The sequence below is a fragment of the Oncorhynchus gorbuscha genome, linkage group LG05 (assembly GCF_021184085.1).
Source record: "Oncorhynchus gorbuscha isolate QuinsamMale2020 ecotype Even-year linkage group LG05, OgorEven_v1.0, whole genome shotgun sequence".
Taxonomy (NCBI): Eukaryota; Metazoa; Chordata; class Actinopteri; order Salmoniformes; family Salmonidae; genus Oncorhynchus; species Oncorhynchus gorbuscha.
The window spans coordinates 38,135,845-38,163,775 of NC_060177.1; the positions used below are offsets into that span (position 1 = coordinate 38,135,845).

Genomic DNA, 27,931 nt, shown 5'->3' on the forward strand with positions numbered 1-27,931 from the left:
AAGTTTTTGTAAAAACGGTCCTACATTGAGTGTATATCCATTTCTGACCCACTGGGAATGTGATGAAAGAAATAAAAGCCAAACTAAATTATTCTTTCTACTATTATTCTGACATTTCACATTCTTAAAATAAAGTGGATCCTAACTGACCTAAAAGAAGGAATTTTTACTGGGATTAAATGTCAGGAATTGTGAAAACTGAGTTAAAATGTGTATGTAAACTTCCGACTTCAACTGTATGTATGTATGTATGTATGTATGTATGTATGTATGTATGTATGTATGTATGTATGTATGTATGTATGTATGTATGTATGTATGTATGTATGTATGTATGTATGTATGTATGTATGTATGTATGTATGTATGTATGTATGTATGTATGTATGTATGTATGTATGTATGTATACACATTGCCTTTAATTTGTTTAACCTGTTGCGACAAGCAATCCCGTATCCGGGAGCGTAATTATAGCCTCAAGCTCATTACCATAACACAACGTTAACTATTCATGAAAATCGCAAATGAAATGAAATAAATATATTGGCTCACAAGCTTAGCCTTTTGTTAACAACACTGCCATCTCAGATTTTCAAAAAATGCTTTTCAACAAGCATTTGTGTAAGAGTATTGATAGCTAGCATAGCATTAAGCCTAGCATTCAACAGGCAACATTTTCACAAAAACAAGAAAAGCATTCAAATAAAATAATTTACCTTTGAAGAACTTCAGATGTTTTCAATGAGGAGACTCTCAGTTAGATAGCAAATGTTCAGTTTTTCCAAAAAGATTATTTGTGTAGGAGAAATCATTCCGTTTTGTTCATCACGTTTGGCTAAGAAAACCCCCCGAAAATTCAGTCATTACAACGCAAACCTTTTTCCAAATTAACTCCATAATATCGACAGAAACATGGCAAACGTTGTTTAGAATCAATCCTCAAGGTGTTTTTCACATATCTATTCGATGATTAGTCACTCGTGGCAGTTTGGTTTCTCCTCTGTTCAAAATGGAAAAATGCACGCACCTGGAGATTACGCAATAGTTTCGACGGAGGACACCGAGCGGACACCTGGTAAATGTAGTCTCTTATGGTCAATTTTCCAATGATATGCTTACAAATACGTCACAATGCTGCAAACACCTTGGGGAAACGACAGAAAGTGTAGGCTCTCTCCTTGCGCATTCACAGCCATATAAGGAGACATTGGAACACAGCACCTCAAAAATCTGGCTCACTTCCTGTATGAAATTTCATCTTGGTTTCACCTGTAGCATTAGTTCTGTGCCACTCACAGACAATATCTTTGCAGTTTTGGAAACGTCAGCGTTTTCTTTTCAAATCTGTCAATTATATGCATAGTCGAGCATCTTTTCGTGACAAAATATATTTTTTAAAACGGGAACGTTTTTCATCCATAAATGAAATACTGCCCCCAGAGGTTCAAGAGGTTAACTTGGGTCAAACGTTTTGGGTACCCTTCCACAAGCTTCCCACAATAAGTTGGGTGAATTTTGGCCCATTCCTCCTGACAGAGCTGGTGTAACTGAGTCAGGTTTATAGGCCTCTTTGCTCGCACACGCTTTTTCAGTTCTGCACACAAATCTTCTATGGGATTGAGGTCGGGGCTTTGTAATGGCCACTCCAATACCTTGACTTTGTTGTCCTTAAGCCATTTTGCCACAACTTTGGAAGTATGCTTGGTGTCAGTGACATTTGGAAGACCTATTTGTGACCAAGCTTTAACTTCCTGAATGATGTCTTGAGATGTTGCTTCAATATATCCACATAATTTACCTCCCTCATGACGACATCTATTTTGTGAAGTGCACCAGTCCCTTCTGCATCAACGCACCACCAAAATATGATGCTGCCACCCCCGTGCTTCACGGTCGTGATGGTGTTCTTCGGCTTACAAGCCTCCGCCTTTTTCCTCCAAACATAACGATGGTCATTATGGCCAAACAGTTCTATTTTTGTTTCATCAGACCTGAGGACATTTCTCCAAAAATGTCCCCATGTGCAGTTGCAAACTGTAGTCTGGCTTTTTTATGGCGGGTTTGGATTTTTTCTTTTGATTTTCCCATGATGTCTAGCAAAGAGGCACTGAGTTTGAAGGTAGGCCTTGAAATACATCCACAGGTACACCTCCAATTGACTCAAATGATGTCAATTAGCCTATCAGAAGCTTCAAAAGCCATGACATAATTTTCTGGAATTTTCCAAGCTGTTAAAAGGCACAGTCAACTTAGTGTATGTAAACTTCTGACCAACTGGAATAGTGATACAGTGAATTATAAGAGAAATAATCTGTCTGTAAAAAATGGTTGGAAAAATGACTTGTCTCATGCACAAAGTAGATGTCCTAACCGACTTGCCAGAACTATAGTTTGTCAACAAGACATTTGTGGAGTGGTTGAAAAAGGAGTTTTAATGACTCCAACCTAAATGTATGTAAACTTCCGACTTCAACTTTATATATAGAACATTTCTTACCGAGCGATCCATAAGTCCACGCAAGTTTCTTCAACTGTCTTCTGACTGTGTCGTGCCGTGATGCCAAAAGATTACAGATAGCCATTGCCGATCGCTCATCATCTTCATGAATATAAGCAAGTGATGTCTGCTAAATAATCAAGTTAGGTTTCTCGAGAAATAAACAGTTCTAAATAACAAACTGGCTTTACTTACAAATGAGTGAGAATGTCTCACACTGTGTTCAAGATTTTCCCTTTTCTCGCTCATTCTAGGTTAAATTAACTCGAAAACTCCAAAATATTGTTACTTTTTAAACAAGCGATTATTATTATTATTAATTAATTTAGAATTATCTAAAAGCCCCTTATATATTCTTACAGATCCTACTGGAAAATGCCCCTTAGATATTAATTTACAGTCCTCCAATCCTCTAAATGCAATAATTGGCAGAGTCACGTCATTGAAAAAAAATATTTTTCGATATACTGTAGGCCTATCATAGGCAAAATGAGTCTCACTATTGTTGAGTAATGTGCTGTTAATGGTGTAGGTTTAATTTAGTTAAAGAGCATATAAAAATTAGAAGAAAAGGCCTACAATTATTTTAGCACTGTTTAGCACTGCTCTGAGACAAGCATGGACTGGTCTTGATAAATCAATGAGATTTTTGGTTAGACAAGAATTAGAAAATTAGGGTGCAGAAATGTTATGCTCTTAGTGTAACCTTTAATTAACTAGGCAACTCAGTGAAGAACAAATTCTTATTTACAAGGACAGCATGCTCCTTCCTCATGCCCTGCTGGGATTATTTAGCTAAATAGCCCAGTACTGTACATCCGACCGTCATGTTGCACAGCTCCATATTTTCCATTCCAGCAAGTACCAGTCAAAAGTTTGGACACACCTACTGTACTCATTCCAGGATTATTCAACATTTTTTATATTTTCTACATTGTAGAATAATAGTGAAGACATCACAACTATGAAATAGCACATATGTAATCAGTTATGAACAAATTATTATTTACAAGAATAGCCTACTCCTTCCTCCCCAATGGGGATTTGAACCCCGGTCTCGCGCGTGCCCCGCATGCTGTAGTACAGACATCCTAATAAACAAATAAACACATTTTGTTCATAAAATAATGGTTAAAAAAAGACTCTTTCAAAATGCAGATGTTGATTTAGTTGGATCCATTACGAATTACTATGTGAATAAATATCACTGATTTACGGAATTATTGGAACAAAATTGTTTAATGAAGGCAAACAATTTAGAATCCTCCAATCCTGTAGCCTACTCCCGACCATCACATTGTACAGCGCCATATTTTCCATTCCATCATAACGGAAACCCTGAGGGTTTAGTTTTTGTTTTTATTTGAATCGAAACCCTATAATATTAATTAAATTAATTAAGCCAAATTTCTTAAAATCAATCCCATATTTTATTTTATTACAAAAAAGGTTTCATCATTCTCTGGTAATTCCAATATTGAATACTATCAAATGCTTCTCAAATATGCCCTCTGGTGGTCAAACTAGCAATTACTTGCACTAACAGAAAAAATTACTGATAACTAAATGACGTGCCACCGAATGCTGCGGCAGCACGCCAGGTGTGCCGCAGTACAACGCAACTTTTAAAGGAGGAACCACTGTAGATCAACGATTCTTGATAAAAGGAAAAACCTATCCAGAACCACAAATTAATTCATTCATTAATTTACAGTGTTAAACACTAATATATGAGAACAATATTTTTTGTGAACAAATGTTTCATTTTGTCATTATAATAAGGTCGTTAGCAACATGTGAAAATATGTTGCAGCTCAAGTCAACTACAAAACCCACAATGCAATGCTCTCTCTATGAGCTGGCTTTTTGGCTAGCTAGGTAGGTAGGTAGCTAGCTAGCTAGCTAGCAAACGTAGCTACACACAATAATACCAAAGTATTACTGCAAACTGCACTATCAATTGAGGAGTCAACAATCTCACCACGTTCAACCTGCAGATCGATATGTCTCACAGAATGGAGTCTGACATTCACAACAGCCATGTAACATCACCATGCAATGCACCCTGGACTGATGAGGCAGACAAATGGAAGAAATGTGCTAGACCCTCTGTCAAAATGACACATTTCTCGAAGTTGGAAAACCGCAAAAAATATGATCAATGACTCATTCAAGATAAGACGACGCTATGACATCGGCCAGTATTGAAATCCCACATATATCAGGGGTTTTCGTGATCTAAAAGTCATATTCCTATTAACCTCCAGCGTAGTGAGAGTGGCTTTATCGCAATGCTACGTCATACCTTCTTGCACGCTGGAACGGCAACAGCTCAGATACACGTGAAAACATGACGCTGGGAATCAATAAGAGCATCCCTCAGAGATGCACATAAAACAATAACATTCCAAAATGGGTGAACCTTTCCTTTAAACACGCGGGTACAGGGAGGTCGGGAACACAGCCAGCTGACAAAGCATCTCCCACTGAATTTACAGATCTACAAATTGGGTTTACAGGCACACAGGGCAGCAACAGAAAGTCATGCCATTAGGAACTCCAACCCGATCTATATTGTACTACACAGATCACGCCACTTCAAAACGCGACATAGCAGTTTCGGGGCACAGAGGTGGCAGTGTTATTTATTCTACCACGCAACTGTGAGGACGTAAGAGTGCCTTGTACAGCAACATAAGTCATGTTGTGTCACATTATACTGTAATTACCTTCAAAAAATATGTACTGGGCCATATTGAGAAGAATGTACTGGTCTATTGGGGGCAGCTGCTACAGACACAATCGCTCACACAAGAGTACAGGGGTATTTCTATGTAAAAGCACCTATCAGCCTATTCAGCCATGTAGGCATCGGGGCATGTAGAGCTATTAGTGGCTAATTAGCAATTAAACAGCTATGCATATGTTATATAGAGCAGGGGGAAGAGAGGATAAAGCAGGTGCCAGTTACCTATTCAGAACATAATTATCCCCTATTCTAAAGGACTAGCTAACATTGGTGTCATGGATTAAAATCAACTGAACGAAACGGAATAATCGGCTACATTGTCAGTCTTGCGCATGTCTCTGCAGCTCTATGAGCCCGGACTCACATTCACCTATAGTGTTCAGCATAATAGGTACTGAGTAAGTGCTGCCCATCTCTTCGGAGCACAATGGTGGGCATCAGGAGGGGCAACACCTCTACAGGTCTCACACACACACACACACACACATGCACACCCTGACTCCTCTCGGTCTGTCTGGTGGAACCTTTCACCCAACTCAATATGAAAAAAGCAGGATGAGTGGAACATGTTGGACAGGGGGACATTATTTCAACCATCCTCCCCAGTCTCTCTTTATACTCAGCTCCCGCTCTCGTCCCTCCTTGTCTTCATTTCTCTCTGTTTATCCATGTGGAAGAGAGGGATGGTAATCAGACTCTTTGCTTTGGATGACTACAGGAGAAACGAGTGCAGCGAAATGACCTCAGTTCTCTCGCTCTCACGCACGCACGAAGGCACACACACACACACAGAACTAGAAAGTATTGAGAGCATATCCTGGCTGATAGTGATTACACGCGCCCATAAGAATCTGAACCAGTACGGAGGAACAGTTAAATCATAGAACTTGTTATTTTATTTTATCTCTTTCTGCGTCTGTGTTCTGCTTTGTCCCACTCCGTTTGAAAGTACACACACATACACCACAATGTGGCATGGATGTTGGATGAACGTTAGATGTGAACACGTTTTTTCAACGTGCCTCCTGCATGCTTTCATGTTCCGGGAGGGAACAAAGTAGAAGAACTTCAATATTTCATATTGAACTTCTACCAACCCCATTCTCTCTCTGCCTCCTTCCCTCTTTGAGCCTCTATAACTTGGAGGGTCTTAAACTCCAGTCACAGTGAAGTGTAATAGCACTTCATACACGGAGTGCCTAATTAAATTATTGAGCATACAATGGCATCGGGTGACATTTTCACAACATGGCATGAATCAAAAAGGGAGCCTCCGATAAATGAGTTGTAAAAAACGTTGATTTACCATCTTAGTTACAGCATAGTTTGACTTACACTAGTTAATGGTTATTGCCGACCCCTAAGCCACGAGTCTGACAAGCGTTCTCGGCATACTGCGGAGGTAGACATCCGAGTGAGTAAACAAACAAACAACGACCTCAAATCAATCAAGCAATCAGAAGTCTTCATGCTCGACTCTACCACAGCAAATCATTCTGGCGCCTAGGCCTAATGTCTCACACTACACCACACAGGGGAGATTTAGTGACTAACAACAAGCGATAAATCATACCAGTATAAGTAATGTGGCATGACTCCAAAGTGAATGAAATATGAGTTATAACAACTTGAAATTGCCTCAGTAACTTAACAGCATCAGCAGGTCCAGAGGAGCAGGGGTTGACGTTATGTAGGACACTATGACACCTAAACCTCTGGAAAAGATGACAATGAAACAAATAATATTACCAATGTTTGCATCTCAAAATAAAGTGGCTTCTTCTCCTCTACTTTATCTTTGCACTGATATAAAAGCAAGTGATAAGTCAAAGTAATACGTGTGACGCCAACCAAATGTATGCTTTCACCAGTACAGAAGGAAGGAAGGAAGGAAGGAAGGAAGGAAGGAAGGAAGGAAGGAAGGAAGGAAGGAAGGAAGGAAAGGAGTCAAGTGTGAAGGAAGGAAAGGAGTGACATACACATGCCCATTTAGATTTACCAACAGAGCGGTAAGCTTGACATGTATTACAGGAAGATGCCCCATGTGGGAAAAAAAGGCTGGATAAAATGGCCACGGCTCCACTCTAAAATGATACGGCTATAGGTCATGCATACAATATTCCACATCCGTCAGAGAAGAATACAGATGGACTCAACAACCTATTCACGTCATTCACCAGTTCTATTTGTGAACACAGTGTACATATAATAATGGCGGTGGGGGAGTGGAGTGAAAGTGGAGTGGACAAGGAGTGGAACACACAGTATGTGGATAAAGGGCACAGCCTTGCTGTTGAAGGGAAGATGATAGAGCAAGGCTCTCTGCGAGTCAGAACTCATACAATAGCCAATAAGAGAGATGTAAGGCACAATGCAGTTCTGTGGAAAAATCAAGGCCTATAGCTTCTTGAGTTTTGTGTGAGTGAGTGAGTGAGTGAGTGAGTGAGTGAGTGAGTGAGTGAGTGAGTGAGTGAGTGAGTGAGTGAGTGAGTGAGTGAGTGAGTGAGTGAGTGAGTGAGTGAGTGAGTGAGTGAGAGAGAGAGAGAGAGAGATGGGAGCAGGGAGGGAGAGAGAACTAATGCGTTTCTGCTTGGGCGAACGCGTTATTTATTTCTCATTGTGTGTGGCCACAGGGCCGTCAATAGACGTATAATTACTTGCACAGCCATCAGGTGGGGTTAATGGAGAAAACATTACCGTGAGAGGAACAGGGGAGCTTCTAGAGGGGAGAGAGGGATGGGGAAAAGAGAGGAGAGGGCGGGTGGGGCGTGGTCGTTCATAAATCAGCCATGGGTGGAATAAAGAGATTTTGGCTTAATACGGAAATGTCTGCCGCCACCCCTGCCAATTTACCACTGAGCAAAAGAGCGAAGAAACGAAAGAAAATAGGATAAAATGAAGGGAGAGACAGATCATATGGTGAGGAAATTGCAGAGGGAAATAAAGAAAGAAAGAACCACAGAGAAAAAGTGTACGAGGTAGAGAGCGAGAATGTTAATGACAAAATGTGGGCGTATGAGAAAGAGTGTGAGGTACAGGCCTCTCCGTTAGTCAATAGCTCATGAAATCATCATTGTTTTTGTCGTCCACTCCAGAGAGCACGCACCAGTTCATCAATCAGTAATAAGAGGCCCGGGGGGGAGGGTACTTACAAGCTTGAACCTTCAGGGTTTACTGCGGGGTCCCATTGGACAAAGAGGGGTCACTCTGAAGTCATACATCATGCATGGGTCATGGAGGGCAGAGGGGAACGTTTAGTCATTAGGCAGACAGTCTTATCCAGAGTGACTTACAGGAGCAATTAGGGGGTTAAGTTCTTTGCTCAGGGATTCGAACCAGCGACCATTCGGTTACTGGCCCACCGCTCTAAAACGTTAGAGAGGCTGGAAGCCTATTCCCCCCTCCCTCTGTATGATTAATGACCATCCGTTGCTATGGTAACAGGTCACAATGTCAAGGAGTACATCTGACCATCGCTGGCTGAGCAGCGTGTGTGTGTGTGTGTGCACGTATGTGCATGTCTGTGCTAATAACACAATTACCCTTAAACACATTCATTTACATCACAGTGTTTAATCTCTCTACAGAGTTTAATCTCTGTTCCACATTCATATGAGAAGAGAAGGGTCCAGTTTGAACTCATCTTAAAACTAATACTGCCATAAAAAGTCATATCTTGTGGCACTGACACTTAGCCTAATCGGAATCACAAACATACATGCATACATATGTCTCAGCTGCTGAGGGCTGGGCCTTTGAGAGGGTTGGGCTGAAAAAAAAACACACGCATGCACGCACACAGACACACACACGGATGGACACACCTCATCAATAGGCTGCACCAGTTAACATGGGCTGATAAGCTCCTCCATGGTGGCAGCTATGCTGTATGATGAGTGGCTCTTATCAGAGCGTCACATTAACATATTGCATTAGGCACTAGAGGTTACCTGGGAAATGGACTGGGAGAACCCACGGATATCCAGAGTTGTGTCGGTAAAGCGAAAGACTGAAGCTGGAATTCAATCAGTGCAGACTGGGAGCAGGGAATAGAAATACGTTATGTAGAACAAACACGCCTCTCTGACATGTAGAATTAGGAATCGTGCCAAAATCGGAATCACTTTTATTCACCAAGTACATTTACACATACTCAGAATTTTACTTGGTAATATGGTGCTGCTCGTTATAAACACGATTTAGAGAGAGAAGACATACAGAGGAGTTTGACAAACATTGGGTACAAATAGGTAGAGTGAACATAATATAAAAGTGGATACAGTTCTATTCATGACATGTCTATCTGCAAAGTTCCACAACGTCTGCCTCCTGATCGTGTCCCAGGTGTTAACGCCATCCATCCAGGACACACAGCTAGTTGTTGGGCTGACCAAACACACTGCTGAAGTGCAGTGACTGAATTCATGCCAAACCTTTATAAGCATTACAAGCATCAGCACACAGAGTGAGAGCGAGAGAGGGAGAGAAAATACTTTTGAATTTAAATTTGAATCTTTATTTAATGAGGCAAGTCAGTTAAATAAAAATCTTATTTACAATGACAGCCTACCACGGCCAAACCTGGACGACGCTGGGACTTTAATCAGTTATCAAACACATTGCCCTCTATGGTTGTGAGATCTGGGGTCCACTCACCAACCAAGAATTCACAAGATGGTACAAACACCCAAATTGAGACTCCGCATGCAGAGTTCTGTAAAAATATACTTTGTGTACAATGCAAAACCCCAAACAATGCACGCAGAGCGGAATTAGGACTATACCCGCTAACTGTCAAAACCTAGAAAAGATCCGTTCAATTCTTCAACCACCTAAAAGGAAGCGATCCTCACATATTCCACCACAAAGCGTTCACCTACAGAGAGCTGAACCTTGAGAAGAGTCTCCTCAGCCAGGTGGTTCTGGGGCTCAATTCACAAACAACAAAGAGCCCCAGGACAGAAACACATTAAGACCCATTCAAATTATGAGAAAGCAGAATTATAAATATTTGACACACTGGAAAGAATCAAACAAAAGAAACGGAGCAAATTGGAGTACTATCTGGCCCTAAACAGAGCACACAGTGGCAGAAAACCTGACCACTGTGACTGACCCGAAATTAAGAAAATCCTTGACTATGTACAGACTCCGTGAGCATAGCCTTGCTATTGAGAGAGGCTGCCATAGGCAGACCTGGCTCTCGAGAGAAGACAGGCTATGTGCCCAATGCCCACAAAATGAGGTTGAAACTGATCTTCCTAACCTGCTGCCAAATGTATGCCCACATTAGCGTCACATATTTCCGACAGATCACACCCGCAAAGAATTTGAAAACAAATCAAACAAGGATAAACTCCCATATCTGTTATGGAAAATACTGCAGGGTGCAATCACAGCAGCAAGATTTTTGGCCCATTGCCATGAGAAAAGGGAAACCACTGGAGCACGAACATTGTAAATACAACCTATATTTATCGGTTTATTTATTTTCCCTTTCATACTTTAACTACAATGCCTCCGGAAAGTATTCAGACCCCTTGACTTTTTCATGATTTTGTTAAGTTACAGATTTAAAATAAAATGTATTAACATTTTTTTTAAATACTCAAACCCTCACACAATAACCCATAATGACAAAAACATCAAAAACAGGTGAAGAAGTTTTTGCTAATTTATTACAAATAAAAACCTGGAATATTACATTTACTCAGTACTTTGTTGAAGCACCTTTGGCAGCGATTACAGCCCCGAGCCTTCCTGGGTATGACGCTACAAGCTTGGCACACTTGTATTTGGGGGGTTTCTCCCATTCTTCTCTGCAGATTGGTTGGATGGGGAGCATTGCTGCACAGCTATTTTCAGGTCTCTCCAGAGATGTTCGATTGGGTTCAAATTAGGGCTCTAAATTGGCCACTCAAGCACATTCAGAGACTTGACCTGAAGCCACTCCTGCATTGTCTTGGCTGTGTGCTTAGGGTTATTGTCCTGTTGGAAGGTAAATCTTCACCCCAGTCTGAGGTCCTGAGCAGGTTTTCATCAAGGATCTCTCTGTATGTTACTCCGTTCATCTTTGCCTCGATCCTGACTAGTCTCCCAGTCACTGCTGCTGAAAAACATCTCCACAGCATGATGCTGCCACCACCATGCTTCACCGTAGGGACGGTGCCAGGTTTCCTTCAGACGTGACGCTTGACATTCAGGCCAAAGGGTTCAATCTGGGTTTCTTCAGACCAGAGAATCTTGTTTTTCGGTGCCTTTTGGCAAACTCCAAGTGGGTTGACATGTAACTTTTACTGAGGAGTGGCATCCGTCTGGTTACTCTACCATAAAGGCTGGCAGTTAGCCTAGTGACTGAAGTGTTGGGCCAGTAACCAAAAGGTTGCTGGATCGAATCCCTGCGCTGACAAGGTAAAAATCTGTTCTGCCCGTGAACAAGGCAGTTAACCCACTGTTCCCTGGTAGGCTGTCATCGTAAATAAGAATGTGTTCTTAACTGCCTTGCCTAGTTAAATAAAGGTAAAGTTAAAAAAAAGGCCTGATCGGTAGAGTGCTGCAGAGATGTTTGTCCTTCTGGAAGCTTCTCCCATCTCTACAGAGGAGCTCTGTCAGAGTGACCATTGGGTTCTTGATCACCTCCCTGACCAAGGACATTCTCCCCTGATTGGTCAGTTTGGACAGTTGGCCAACTCCAGGAAGAGTCTTGGTGGTTCCAAACTTCTTCCACTTAAAAATGATTGAGGCCACTGTGTTCTTGGGGACTTTCAATGCTGCAGATTTTTTTTCCCAGATCTGTGCCTCGAGAAGATCCTGTCTCTGAGCTCTACTCTAATTCCTTTGACCTCATGGCTTGTCTATTGCTCTGACATGCACTGTCAACTGTGGGACCATATGGGGACTTTCAATGCTGCAGATTTTTTTCCCAGATTTTGCTCTAATCAGGGAATCATATATATATATATATATATATATATATATATATATATCAGGTGTATATCCAGAAAAATGTGTGTATACAGGTGTGTGTACTTTGCTCTGACATGCACTGTCAACTGTGTGTGTGTGTGTGTGTGTGTGTGTGTGTGTGTGTGTGTGTGTGTGTGTGTGTGTGTGTGTGTGTGTGTGTGTGTGTGTGTGTGTGTGTGTGTGTGTGTGTGTGTGTGTGTGTGTGTGTGTGTGTGTGTGTGTGTGTGTGTGTGTGTGTGTGTGTGTATATATACACATACATACATACACACACACACACCTTTGTATCTTTCCAAGTCATGTCCAATCAATTGAATTTCACACAAGTGGACTCCAATCAAGTTGTAGAAACATCTCAAGAATGATCAATAGAAACAGGATGCAAAGGGTCTGAATACTTATGTAAATAAGGTATCTTAATATTTTTTTTATACATTTGTAAAAATGTAAAACTTTTTTTCCTCTTTGTCATTATGGGATATTGAGCGTAGATTGCTGAGGAATTGTATTTATTTCATACATTTTAGAATAAGGCAGTAATGTAACAACATGTAAAAAGTGAAGGGGTCTGAATACACTATAGTTGAACATTATAACACTGCTGTACATAGCCAATAACCTGATATTTGACATTTTTTGGGCAATTTTGGTGAATGTAAGAGAGAGAGACAGAGAGAGAGACAGAGAGAGAGAGACAGAGAGAGAGACAGACTGTAGACTACTTTATCACTGACCTCAACCCAGAATCTCTCAGAGCGTTCACAGTCAGCCCACTGACACCCCTATCAGACCACAGCAAAATCACAGTCTACTTAAACAGAGCAATACTCAATCATGAGGCATCAAAGCCAAAGGAACTGAGTAACATTAAGAAATGCTATAGATGGAAGGAATGCAGTTTGGAAACCTACCAAAAAACAATTAGGCAACAACAAATTCAATCCCTTTTAGACAATTTCCTGGGTAAAAAGTTCCACTGTAATAGTGAAGGTGTAAACTAGGCAGTAGAAAATCTTAACAGTATATTTGACCTCTCAGCTTTTCTATCAAATCTAAAAATCTCAAATAGAAAACCGAAGAAAATTAACAATAATGACAAATGGTTTGATGAAGAATGCAAAAATCTAAGAAAGAAATTGAGAAACCTGTCCAACCAAAAACATAGAGACCCGGAAAACCTGAGTCTACGCCTTCACTATGGTGAATCACTAAAACAATACAGAAATACACTACGGAAAAAGAAGGAACAGCATGTCAGAAATCAGCTCAATGCAATTGAAGAATCCATAGACTCTAACCACTTCTGGGAAAATTGGAAAACACTAAACAAACAACAACACGAAGAATTATCTATCCAAAATGGAGATGTATGGGTAAACCACTTCCCCAATCTTTTTGGTTCTATAACAAAGAACAAAGAGCAAAAACATATACATGATCAAATACAGATCTTAGAATCAACTATTAAAGACTACCAGAACCCACTGGATTCTCCAATTACATTGAATGAGTTACAGGACAAAATAAAAACCCTTCAACCCAAAAAGGCCTGTGGTGTCGATGGTATCCTCAATGAAATGATCAAATATACAGACAACAAATTCCAATTGGCTATACTAAAACTCTTTAACATCATACTTAGCTCTGGCATCTTCCCCAATATTTGGAACCAAGGACTGATCACCCCAATCCACAAAAGTGGAGACAAATTTGACCCCAATAACTACCGTGGAATATGTGTCAACAGTAACCTTGGGAAAATCCTCTGCATTATTATTAACAGCAGACTCGTACATTTCCTCAATGAAAACAATGTACTGAGCTAATGTCAAATTGGCTTTTTACCAAATTACCGTACAACAGACCATGTATTCACCCTGCACACCCTAATTGACAACCAAACAAACCAAAACACAGGCAAAGTCTTCGCATGCTTTGTTGATTTCAAAAAAGCCTTCGACTCAATCTGGCATGAGGGTCTGCTATACAAACTGATGGAAAGTGGTGTTGGGGGTAAAACATACGACATTATAAAATCCATGTACACAAACAACAAGTGTGCGGTTAAAATTGGCAAAAAACACACATTTCTTCACACAGGGTCGTGGGGTTAGACAGGGATGCAGCTTAAGCCCCACCCTCTTCAACATATATATCAACGAATTGGCGCGGGCACTAGAAAAGTCTGCAGCACCCGGCCTCCCCCTGCTAGAATCCGAAGTCAAATGTCTGCTGTTTGCTGATGATCTGGTGCTTCTGTCACCAACCAAGGAGGGCCTACAGCAGCACCTAGATCTTATGCACAGATTCTGTCAGACCTGGGCCATGACAGTAAATCTCAGTAAGACCAAAATAATGGTGTTCCAAAAAAAAAAGGTCCAGTCACCAGGACCACAAATACAAATTCCATCTAGACACTGTTGCCCTAGAGCACACAAAAAACTATACATACCTTGGCCTAAACATCAGCGCCAAAGGTAACTTCCACAAAGCTGTGAACGATCTGAGAGACAAGGCAAGAAGGGCATTCTATGCCATCAAAAGAAACATAAATTTCAACATACCAATTAGGATTTGGCTAAAAATACTTGAATCAGTCATAGAGCCCATTGCCCTTTATGGTTGTGAGGTCTGGGGTCCGCTCACCAACCAAGACTTCACAAAATGGGACAAACACCAAATTGAGACTCTGCACGCAGAATTCGGCAAAAATATCCTCCGTGTACAACGTAAAACACGAAATAATGCATGCAGAGCAGAATTAGGCCGATACCCACTAATTATCAAAATCCAGAAAAGAGCCGTTAAATTCTACAACCACCTAAAAGGAAGCGATTCACAAACCTTCCATAACAAAGCCATCACCTACAGAGAGATGAACCTGGAGAAGAGTCCCCTAAGCAAGCTGGTCCTGGGGCTCTGTTCACAAACACACCCCACAGAGCCCCAGGACAGAAGCACAATTAGACCCAACCAAATCATGAGAAAACAAAAAGATAATTACTTAACACATTGGAAAGAATTAACAAAAAAACAGAGCAAACTAGAATGCTATTTGGCCCTACACAGAGAGTACACAGCGGCAGAATACCTGACCACTGTGACTGACCCAAAATTAAGGAAAGCTTTGACTATGTACAGACTCAGTGAGCATAGCCTTGCTATTGAGAAAGGCCGCCGTAGGCAGACATGGCTCTCAAGAGAAGACAGGCTATGTGCTCACTGCCCACAAAATGAGGTGGAAACTGAGCTGCACTTCCTAACCTCCTGCCCAATGTATGACCATATTAGAGAGACATATTTCCCCCAGATTACACAGATCCACAAAGAATTCGAAAACAAATCCAATTTTGAAAAACTCCCATATCTTTTGGGTGAAATTCCACAGTGTGCCATCACAGCAGCAAGATTTGTGACCTGTTGCCACGAGAAAAGGGCAACCAGTGAAGAACAAACACCATTGTAAATACAACCCATATTTATGCTTATTCATTTTATCTTGTGTCATTTAACTATTTGTACATTGTATATATATATAATATGACATTTGTAATGTCTTTACTGTTTTTAAACTTCTGTATGTGTAATGTTTACTGTTAATTTTTGTTGTTTTTCACTTTATATATTCACTTTGTATGTTGTCTACCTCACTTGCTTTGGCAATGTTAACACATGTTTCCCATGCCAATAAAGCCCTTGAATTGAATTGAATTGAATTGAATTGAATTGACAGAGAGAGAGACAGAGAGAGAGACAGAGACAGAGACAGAGACAGAGAGAGAGAGCGAGAGGCCACTGTGAATGAGCTGAAAGACAATGCAAGAAGGGCCTTCTATGCCATAAAATGGAATATAACATTTGACATTAGGATCTGGCTAAAAATACTTGAACCAGTTATAGAGCCTATTGCCCTTAATGGTTGTGAGGTCTGCAAAAATATCCTCTGTGTACAACGTAAAACACCAAATAATGCATGCAGGGCAGAATTAGGCTGATACCTGCTAATGATCAAAATCCAGAAAAGAGCAATTCAATTCTACAACCACCAAATAGGAATTGATCCCGAAACCTTACATAACAAAGCCATCACCTACAGAGAGATTAACCTGGAGAAGAGTCTCCTAAGCATCCTGGGGTTCTGTTCACAAACACAAACAGACCACACAGAGCCACAGGACAGCAACACAATTGGACCCAACCAAATCATGAGAAAACAAAATAGAATTACTTGACACATTGGGAAGAATTAACAAACAAAAAGAGAGCAAACTAGAATTCTATTTGGCCCTAAACAGAGTACAAAGTGGCAGAATACCTGACCACTGTGAATTACCCAATCTTACGGAAAGCTTTGACTAGACACAGTGAACATAGCCTTGCTATTGAGAAAGGCCGCCGTAGGCAGACCAGCCTCTCAAGAGAAGAAAGGCTATGTGCACACTGCCCAGAAAATGAGGTGGAATCTGACCTGCACTTTCTAACCTCCTGCTAAATGTATGACCGTATTTCAGATTACACAGAAAGACAGAGAATTTCAAAACAAGCCTAATTTTGATAAACTCCCATATCTATTGGGTGAAATACCACAATGTGCCATCACAGCAGCAAGATGTGTGACCTGTTGCCACAAGAAAAGGGCAACTAGAGAAGAACAAACACCATTGCAAATACAACATTTACATTTACATTTACATTTAAGTCATTTAGCAGACGCTCTTATCCAGAGCGACTTACAAATTGGTGCATTCACCTTATGACATCAAGTGGAACAGTCACTTTACAATAGTGCATCAAAATCTTAAAGGGGGGGGGTGAGAGGGATTACTTATCCTATCCTAGGTATTCCCATATGTACATTAATTTATTTTCCCTTTCGTACTTTAACTATTACATTTTGCACATAATATGACATTTGTAACGTCTTCATTCTTTTGGAACATTCGCAAGTCTAATATTTACTGTTCATTTGCATTGCTTGGTTCAATTTTGTTTATTATCTACTTCACTTGCTTTGGCAACGTTAACATATGTGTCCCATGCCAATAAAGCCCTTACATTGAATTGAAAAATTTAGTGAAATTGAGTGAGTGAGTGAGTGAGTGAGTGAGTGAGTGAGTGAGTGAGTGAGTGAGTGAGTGAGTGAGTGAGAGAGAGGGGAGGTAAAGGACCCAGTGAGAGAAGTAATACAGCAATCCTCCAGAGGATACAAGGTCTAAGGCATAAAACATATCCTGACACACACACACACACTGGTTACTGTTTTACAGGAGCTCGTTGCAGCGGTGGCCCAGAGAGTGGTAGATGGTAAAATGGCAGCAGGGGAGATGAGGAATGAAGGGAGGAGAGGAGAATGGGAGAGAAGAAGTGGAGGAGGAGACGAGTGAGGGAGGGAGGGAAAGAAAGGAAGGGTAGAGGAAAAGTGGAGGGAGGAGACGAGTGAGGGAGGGAGGGAAAGAAAGGAAGGGTAGAGGAGAAGTGGAGGGAGGAGACGAGTGAGGGAGGGAAAGAAAGGAAGGGTAGAGGAGAAGTGGAGGGAGGAGACGAGTGAGGGAGGGAGGGAGGGAAAGAAAGGAAGGGTAGAGGAGAAGTGGAGGGAGGAGACGAGTGAGGGAGGGAGGGAAAGAAAGGAAGGGTAGAGGAGAAGTGGAGGGAGGAGACGAGTGAGGGAGGGAGGGAAAGAAAGGAAGGGTAGAGGAGAACTGGAGGGAGGAGACAAGTGAGGGAGGGAGGGAAAGAAAGGAAGGGTAGAGGAGAAGTGGAGGGAGGAGACGAGTGAGGGAGGGAGGGAGGGAAAGAAAGGAAGGGTAGAGGAGAAGTGGAGGGAGGAGACGAGTGAGGGAGGGAGGGAAAGAAAGGAAGGGTAGAGGAGAAGTGGAGGATGAGACGAGTGAGGGAGGGAGGGAAAGAAAGGAAGGGTAGAGGAGAAGTGGAGGAGGAGACGAGTGAGGGAGGGAGGGAAAGAAAGGAAGGGTAGAGGAGAAGTGGAGGGAGGAGACGAGTGAGGGAGGGAGGGAAAGAAAGGGTAGAGGAGAAGTGGAGGGAGGAGACGAGTGAGGGAGGGAGGGAAAGAAAGGAAGGGTAGAGGAGAAGTGGAGGGAGGAGACGAGTGAGGGAGGGAGGGAAAGAAAGGAAGGGTAGAGGAGAAGTGGAGGGAGGAGACGAGTGAGGGAGGGAGGGAAAGAAAGGAAGGGTAGAGGAGAAGTGGAGGGAGGAGACGAGTGAGGGAGGGAGGGAAAGAAAGGAAGGGTAGAGGAGAAGTGGAGGGAGGAGACGAGTGAGGGAGGGAGGGAAAGAAAGGAAGGGTAGAGGAGAAGTGGAGGGAGGAGACGAGTGTGGGAGGGAGGGAAAGAAAGGAAGGGTAGAGGAGAAGTGGAGGGAGGAGACGAGTGAGGGAGGGAGGGAAAGAAAGGAAGGGTAGAGGAGAAGTGGAGGGAGGAGACGAGTGTGGGAGGGAGGGAAAGAAAGGAAGGGTAGAGGAGAAGTGGAGGGAGGAGACGAGTGAGGGAGGGAGGGAAAGAAAGGAAGGGTAGAGGAGAAGTGGAGGGAGGAGAGAGCAGCAGAAAAGCAGCAGAGTTTGTATTTTTTGTTTATTATTATAAACCCCCCTTTCGGAGGACATACTTTTTTTTTTACAGCCTTTCTGCTACATATACATACATTTTGCAAATATTAGATATTACATACACATTTAGCATACATATTTTACATACATGGTACATGTACATAAAGCAACCACAAAACAATAATACATTAACAACCATAAACTCTTTAATCCCACCCCTCAGCCACTCTCACCCCATCCTACCCATCACCATAGACCACCCTCGTTTGGTTCCCATGTGCCATATATCTTTTAATTGTGCTGTTTTGTTTTACGTTTTGAACCTTTCTAATCATATAGTATCCCCAGATTGTGAGCTAAGGATGACAACCTTTCCTACCAGTATTATTCTATTATGTATTGACTATGGCTTTCCAAATCGCCCAACACTGCTATTTGTAGGGTTCATTTTAGGTGAATGTTATGATTTTTTTGGAACCATTCCTCAACCTGTGACCAGCGAAGTGTTTAAAGTGTCGAGGAAGTAACAGCTGTTTGAGCGAGACCCCAGGGGTAGAGTGATGTGTGTGTGTGTGTGTGTTAGGATGGGGAAGCAATAAAGGTTGTGTGTGTGTGTGTGTGGGGGGGTGTACAGGAGTGGGATAGGGGTTATGGGGGTGGGGGAATGGGGCCTTAATGGGGGTGCAAGCAGGGGGCTGAGGGGAGGGTGCAGATGTGATAAGGGGTGAGGGTGCAGGGTGAGGGGTGTACAGATGGGGGTATAAGGGGATATTGCAAGGGGGAGGTCTCCATAGTCTGTGGCTCAGCAGAGAAGAATGTTGTTCATTTAGCTCTAACCTTTCCACGGCTATAGCCCACAGACCAGTCACATGTACCTGATCTCACTCTCTCACACACACACACACACACACACACACACACACACACACACACACACACACACACACACACACACACACACACACACACACACACACACACACACACACACACACACACACACACACACACACACACACACATATGAAAACTACCAAAAAAGCACACTGACCTACACAAACGCACCAAAACATGGAATCTGCCCACGAACCACAAGGACAAACATCCATGCGGAAAATACTAGTCAACATATTCAGTTCGGGTTTATGGTTTACTGCAGAAAGCTGCACATAAGCTCTGCTCCCTCTGAACCAGACTCTAGTTCATGCAACTCGCCATGGATGCCCCTACCCACAACATGAACAGATTTAAAAGCTGGCACACGAAAGCACACACCTCAGTCCATGTGGATAACCAGTGAAAGCAGTGGTACGCCTCTCTCACCTGCTCAGACGATGTTACTCCTCAGGGAAGTTGTAAGGTGGAGCCCTCTCTGTATCCACTATTCAGGGAAGGCTAAACCTTTATACAAATATCCCAAATCCTTGGGAAGAGTGGGTGCTCGTTCCGTTAGATCCGACGAGTGTATGAGACTCAAGTGCGGCTCACAGAGCGAGAGGCAACGACGCACACTTACGAGTGAAACGCCCTCCACCGTACCAGCTTGTACCAGAGTGCATACTGACTGCCTAATCCTGCCGAGTAAAACACACTCTCACACACTCCAAATTAAGAAAAATCAGCCAGTCGATGGAGAGCAAGCACAGACGGTGAGAGAGGGAGCTCCAGAGTTCCCAAAAGGAGGGAGGCTGAACTGGTCTACTGTTACACCAACAGAAAGCACCCTGCTGGGTTAGATAGAGCCAGAGGAGTCCTGGGTGTCAGGAGGAGACAAACGGATAAGCTGAATAAAAACCAGAGTAGAACAGCTCCCTCTTTCTATCGTCTGCTCTCTCTGTTGTGTGCACACTCACACAATCCGCTCTCGACTGAGCACCCTGCAAAGAGAAAGACTCAACGCACGGCCCCTCCCCCACAAGTCCTGGCCCAGCCCTGAAATACACCCCCTCGGGATTCAGCCAATAGGAGAGCACTGACCACCCACACACTGAAATACACACACTCCCAGGCACTCCCTCTCCCTGGCAATACAGACATTGGCACAGGTTAACACTTAGGAGTAATCACACGAAGCACTCACTAACTCACACACACGCAAACAGACACGCAAACAGACACGCAAACAGACGCACACGCAAACAGACGACACACACACACGCACACAGATGACACACACACGCACACAGACGACACACACACGCACACAGACGACACACACACGCACACAGACGACACAGACACACACAGACACACGCTGGCAGGTGTCTTAACTGACATTTTCAACCACTCCTTGTCCCAGTCGGTAATCCTCACATTTCAAGGTGGCTACCATCCTTCCTGTTCCCAAAATCTTAATTTGCATACCGCCCCAACAGCTCCACAGACAACACAATCTCAATTGCACTCCACACTGCCCTCTCCCACCTAGAAAGGGGAACACCTGTGAGGATGCTGTTCATCGACTACAACTCAGGGTTCAACCCCATAGTGCCCTTAGCTCACGACCCCAGGATGTGTGCCCATAGCCACTTCCTGTATTCCCTGTTCACCCACTCAGACACACAACTCACTTACCTCACACGCGCAAACACATACTCACATACTCACTTACTCATTCACACAGTCATTACCGACATGACACACACAGTACACCCACTCCCCCTCTCACTCCTAAACTGCAGCTAAAATGATTATTGATTAGATGTAATACTACCAGTATAATTCCCCTTATTGATTGCCATTAACATTAGCATCAATCTATGTATCCTGCTACTGGTCCCTATTACTCCTGTTTACATGTATATACAGTTGATGTCGGAAGTTTACATACACTTCGGTTGGAATCATTTAAAACTAGTTTTTAAACCACTCCACACTTTTCTTCTTCTGGCAAGTCGGTTAGGACATCTACTTTGTGCATGACAAGTCATTTTTCCAACAATTGTTTACAGACAGATTATTTCAATTATAATTCACTATATCACAATTCCAGTGGGTAAGAAGTTTACATACACTAAGTTGACTGTGCCTTTAAACAGCATGGAAAATTCCAGAAAATGATGTCATGGCTTTAGAAGCTTCTGAAAGGCTAATTGACATCATTTTAGTCAATTGGAGGTGGACCTGTGGATGTATTTGAAGGCCTACCTACAAACTCAGTGCCTCATTGCTTGACATCATAGGAAAATTCGAAAGAAATCAGCCAAGACCTCCACAAGTCTGGTTCATCCTTGGGAGCAATTTCTAAACACCTGAAGGTACCACGTTCATCTGTACAAACAATAGTACGCAAGTATAAACAAAATGGGACCACACAGCCGTCATACCGCTCAGGAAGGAGACGTATTCTGTCTCCTAGAGATGAACGTACTTTGGAGTGAAAAGTGCAAATCAATCCCAGAACAAAAGCAAAGGACCTTGTGAAGATGCTGGAGTTAACAGGTACAAAGTATCTATATCCACAGTAAAACAAGTCCTATATCGACATAACCTGAAAAAGCCACTGCTCCAAAACCACCATAAAAAAGCCAGACTATGGTTTGCAACTGCACACGGTGTAAGGGTTTTCCTGTGGTGAAGGAGAAGCGGACCAAAATGCAGCGTGGTGGTTATTCATGTTCTTTAATAAAGAAATAACTAACAAAACAATAAATGTGCGAAAACCTAAACAGTCCTATCTGGTGCAAACACAGAGACAGGAACAATCACCCACAAACACACAGTGAAACCCAGGCTACCTAAGTATGATTCTCAATCAGAGACCACTAATGACACCTGCCTCTGATTGAGAACCATAATAAGCCGAAACATAGAAATACCCAAAACCTAGAAAAACAAACATAGACTGCCCACCCAACTCACGCCCTGACCATACTAAATAAATACAAAAGAAAGGAAATAAAGGTCAGAACGTGACAGTACCCTCCCCCAAAGGTGCGGACTCCGGCCGCAAAACCTTGACCTATAGGGGAGGGTCTGGGTGTCCGCGGTGGCGGCTCTGGCGCGGGACGCGGACCCCACTTCACCATTGTCTTAGTCCGCCTCATTGTCCGCCTCCGTGGCTCTCTAACCATGGCAACCCCTCTCAATGACCCCACTGGTCAGAGGGGCAGCTGCTCGGGACAGAGGGGCAGCTGCTCGGGACAGAGGGGCGGCTGCTCGGGACAGAGGGGCGGCTGCTCGGGACTGAGGGGCGGCTGCTCGGGACTGAGGGGCGGCTGCTCGGGACTGAGGGGCGGCTGCTCGGGACTGAGGGGCGGCTGCTCGGGACTGAGGGGCGGTTGCTCGGGACTGAGGGTCTCTGGCGGTTGCTCGGGACTGAGGGTCTCTGGCGCCTCTGGGCTGAGGGGCTCTGTGGCGCCTCTCGTGAAGCACGGGGGTGGAAGTATCATGTTGTGGAAGTGCATTGCTGCAGGTGGGACTGGTGCACTTCACAGAATAGATAGCTTCATGAGAAAGAAAAATGATGTGGATATATTGAAGCAACATCTCATCAGTCAGGAAGTTAAAGCTTGGTCACAAATGGATCTTCCAAACGGACAATTACCCCAAGCATACTTCCAAAGTTGTGGCAAAATAGCTTAAGGACAACAAAGTCAAGGTATTGGAGTGGCCATCACAAAGCCCTGACCTCAAACCTGTAGAACATTTGTGGGCAGAACTGAAAAAGCTTGCTCTGTCAGGAGGAATGGGCCAAAATTCACCCAACTTATCGTGGGAAGCTTGTGGAAGGCTACCCGAAACGTTTGGCCCAAGTTAAACAATTTATAGGCAACGTTATCAAATACTAATCGAGTGTATGTGAACTTCTGACCCTCTGGGAACTTGATGAAAGAAATAAAAGTTTAAATAAATCACTCTACTATTATTCTGACATTTTACATTCTTAAAATAAAGTGGTGATCCTTACTGACCCAAGACAATTAATTTTTATGAGGATTAAATGTCAGGAATTGTGAAAAGCTGAGTTTAAATGTATTTGGCTTCGGTGTATGTAAACTTCCGACTTCAACTGTATTACCATTAGTATATGACCAGAAGTATTTATATATTACTGATACCAGTCACTTTTCAGCCCTCTTTACATGTACTGTATAAGACCTACACACACACACACACACGCACACACACGCATGCACACACACACACACACACACACACACACACACACACACACACACACACACACACACACACACACACACACACACACACACACACACACACACACACACACACACACACACACACTGTTAATAATAATAATAAAAATTAACTTTCTCCTAAAACAGTATCTGTCTACATATATACTGCAAATACTCCAGTATCCCTGAACATTGTACATTTGGTATTGGTACTGACATTCTTCTATATATTCCTCGTGTTTAAAAAAATAGTTTTTAGTTATAATATAGATGAAATACTGCACTGTTGGGCAGGGCTTGCAATTTAAGTAAACTTGAAAACTTGAAACATTGATATAACTTACTAATGCTAAATTCGACATGACAGAAAACTACAGAAAAATAGCAGACAACGGTTCCCTCTGTGTTTGTGTCGTGCATCTGAATGTGTCTGCCTTGGATTATGTCTCAGACAAACACTGCAGCAACAGAAAGCAGACAGATAGTGATGTAACAAGTATTTCTGTATAAAAAACATTGCTTAGCCTATAGACTGCATTTGTAGAGAAAGCACAACACAGTCACAATATCACAAATAATTCAGAGAGAAGGTCCACTCAAGAACAGCACAGATACAAAGACACTTTGTGCTCCGACACTTAAACTTCTGCTCCTCTAAACTCCAAAATCTGTCCCCTCACCCTTTCAGAAACACACACACACACGTATACATGCACACACACAAACACTAAAACACTCACACGGACGTGCAAACACACTCACGTCGAGGCGGGATAAGCAAACATGAGTGTAAATGCTGATAGACCATATGTGTCTATATGATAGACCGTGTGTGTGTGTGTGTGTGTGCATGTGTGTGTAGGTAGCTGTGTGTGTGCGTGCATTTTGTGTTCATTTTGCGAGTGTCACAGGAGGTTGGTGGCACCTTCATTCGGGAAGACAGGCACGTGGTAATGGCTGGAGCGGAATAAGTGAAGAGGTATCAACAACTTCAAACACATGGTTTCCATGCTTTTAATGCCATTCCATTTGCTCTGTTCCAGAAATGATTATGAGCTGTCCTCCCCTCAGCAGCCTCTACTGGTGTGTGTGTATGTGTACAGTAGGCATCTGTGTACGTGCGTTTGTGTATAGTAAAAGACAACAGGGTACTTGAAAAGTTGATTCTCGAACAGGGGTTGTCAAACATTTTGTTGCCATGACCAACAAACTTATGCCTTCCATATACACACTGAGTATACAAAGCATTAAGAACATTGAGAGAGGGAGCTCCAGAGTTCCCAAAGGAGGGAGGCTGAGCTGGCCTAGTGTTACACCAACAGCAAGCACCCTCATAGTGTCCTCCGCTACACTCGACTGGTGTGTGTGTATGAATGTGTTTGGTGTTTGTGTGTGTGTTTGTGTGTGTGTGTATGTGTGTGTGTGAGAGAGAGAGAGAGGTGTGTGTTCCGCTCGAGCCGCAATTCCAGACAGGTGGTCAATATTTGATGAGTCCCCAGGTGGCACAGTGGCTCTTCTAATGGCCATCTTTAACACTGGTGTGTGTGTGTTCTCCACACTTTAAGACATGCTCTCCAGATCAAAGAGCTCTTTCTCACACACGCTAGTCACACACACATCCCACACCAGACACACATCCATAATGCATCACATACTGGCGCCCAGAAGTGCGAAGTAAGCGCGATGCTGTTAATAGAGAGAGAAACGAAAGAAAGAGAAGCGGAGGAGGAGCGTGGTCAGAGGACCTTATGGTTTGATGGCAGTGCGTGTGAACCAGCGAACCACACCATGACATTGGAGGAGGGGGGCCTAATCATCCATCGCAACACAATTAGCAAAAGTGGCACGGGGTGATGTGGGGGGATTGGAAAAAGGGTGAGGGTGAGGGGTTGAGGGATTTGGGGTCACGTAACTTTAGGGAAAATCTAGGGCTATAGATACGGGCTTGCATCTAAATATCCGTACTTGCGTCCTAAATAGTGCGCCATTTGAGTATGTGATTTTTTTAAAATTTATAATATGCGACATTTCGAAAGTCGTGTATTTTCAATGCCCGGTATGTCATACTAATTTCGGCTTTGACAGCAGCTGATCAATTAGATATGGGGATGCGCAAACAAAATAAACAAATAGCGGAAAACAAATTTTGCGCATGACGCATTCTCAGTATGCGAAGATAGAAAGTTTTATAGCATGTGGGTTTAAATACAGGATGTTAAACTCATATCGGCACTTCATCTAGTAGAATTCGATGCACACTTTCCCACAATGCATTGGAAGATATGGGCTGCGAGTGATGGGACCTTGATCTCTTCAAGTAGCCAAACAACAAAACGAAGCTACTTAATTGTACATTTGCTGAATAGCAAAGCTTCTGTGGTGGTGTTCAAATATAGGCGAAATAGTTTTTGCTTTCCTTAAAAGTATCACAAGTGTTTACCTAAAGTGGATTTCTGTTTTGTAATTGAAAAGTGTTTCTTGTTCTCTTGGCCTTAGTCAGACCTTTTAAACGAAATATTAAACCCTCATTTGATTACTGAATGTGTCGGCACCGGGGACTCGGGATGTGGCTGCGTTATTGATGTCGTGTCAATCAGGCTTTTTGTTTTGAACATATGGATTGTTTAGGTTTTGTAGGCTACCTGTTTCGTTATTTTATGTATGGATCAAGCCTTAACTCCTTCCCAATGATCAGTGCTTTAGTTCATTATGTTGCTGTCCAGCGGTTCTGAATTTGTGATGTGCCCATCTGTCCACGTTTTTCTGTGCAATAGCCTTTTGATTTGAACATTTGAAAAGTTTTTGTGATTTCATTTATATGTTAAATATGTTGAAATGGAACCAATTGATCTGTTTTCTGTCTTCAGTCCTTTAAAAAAAATATCAGCTATATGGGCTACAGTATAGGTCAAATGTTTCCTGGCTGAGTATGACAGCACGTTAAACTGCCATTTGGCTACGCCTACGGTTTTCACAGGCACTTTCAGCAAAATCCAAAACGACCTGATACACGCAGTCGCGAATGTAATGACAGATGTCATGCAAACCCCCTTTGTAACCAGCATGGTTGACGAGACGACAGACATCAGCAATGTAGCCCAAATGTCTTATGTGTTGCGTTACACTACCGATGGTGGTGGGAAGGAAAGGTTTTTCAAATCTTGAGGATGTAACTGAGGATAAACTGGCAGAAGTGGTTGCTGCTTGAATTATCAGCTTTTTTTTAGAAGAGTGTGAATGCACGGCCAAAGTTGTGGCAAAGTGTTACGATGGGGCTGCAGTGCAAGATTTTTTTCTCTCATCTTGTTTTTAATCAAGACCTGTCAAACGAACAAAACTGCTGGATGAAATTTGCCAGTGAAAACTACCCAGAGTGGCGCCAACAGGATGGAACCTCTCCTCACGCTTAGTTTGCACAGTGTATGAAAAAAAGGCAGAACTCATTGAACTCTTTGAATACATAGCGGACCATCCCGATGACTCTGATGAAGACACCGTTCTCGGCGCAGATGGTTACACGATGCGCCCGACAAGCTTTGAGTTCTGCTTTCTGATAGATTCCATCTCCGAGGACACTGAGTGAGTTCCAAGGGAGCGCACACGCAAGGAGAAGTTTGCGGGCAGTGCCAACAGCTACACAGTGCGATCATCGACAACATTGTCACTCAGCTAAGAAACAGCTTCAATGACCATGAAATGCTCATGTTCCTTGCCCTCCTTGACCCACAAAAGTTCCCAATATATAGGGAAAGCCAAACCTTCCAAGCACTGCGTTCTCAAGTCTCGAGGAAAGCTTTGACCCTAGTTTTGATCAGTTTAAAACAGAACTCACAGTTATGCACTCAATGTCTGACTTCGAGAGTAAGAGCCCAGCTGATCTGCCACACTAGACTAATTGATAGTATGCACCAATTGAATCTGCTTACTTGTCTAGTTCAAATAAAATAAAATAAAATAAAATAAAATTTTATTTGTCACATACACATGGTTAGCAGATGTTAATGCGAGCGTA

At 42.7% G+C, this 27,931-nt stretch overlaps 1 protein-coding gene across 4 annotated transcripts in view; it reads right to left on the reverse strand.

Moving 5' to 3' along the window:
• LOC124035925 (LARGE xylosyl- and glucuronyltransferase 2) overlaps positions 1-27,931 on the reverse strand; it is a 133,622-nt gene that overhangs the window by 88,042 nt on the left and 17,649 nt on the right. For 3 of the 4 annotated variants that reach the window (XM_046349847.1, XM_046349846.1, XM_046349843.1), the window contains exon 1: positions 20,099-20,613. The exons of the other annotated variant lie outside the window; for it this stretch is intronic. The gene's annotated coding sequence lies outside the window, so the exon portion shown is untranslated. Of the gene's footprint in view, positions 1-20,098; positions 20,614-27,931 lie in introns of those variants that run through there. 4 annotated transcript variants of the gene reach the window in all.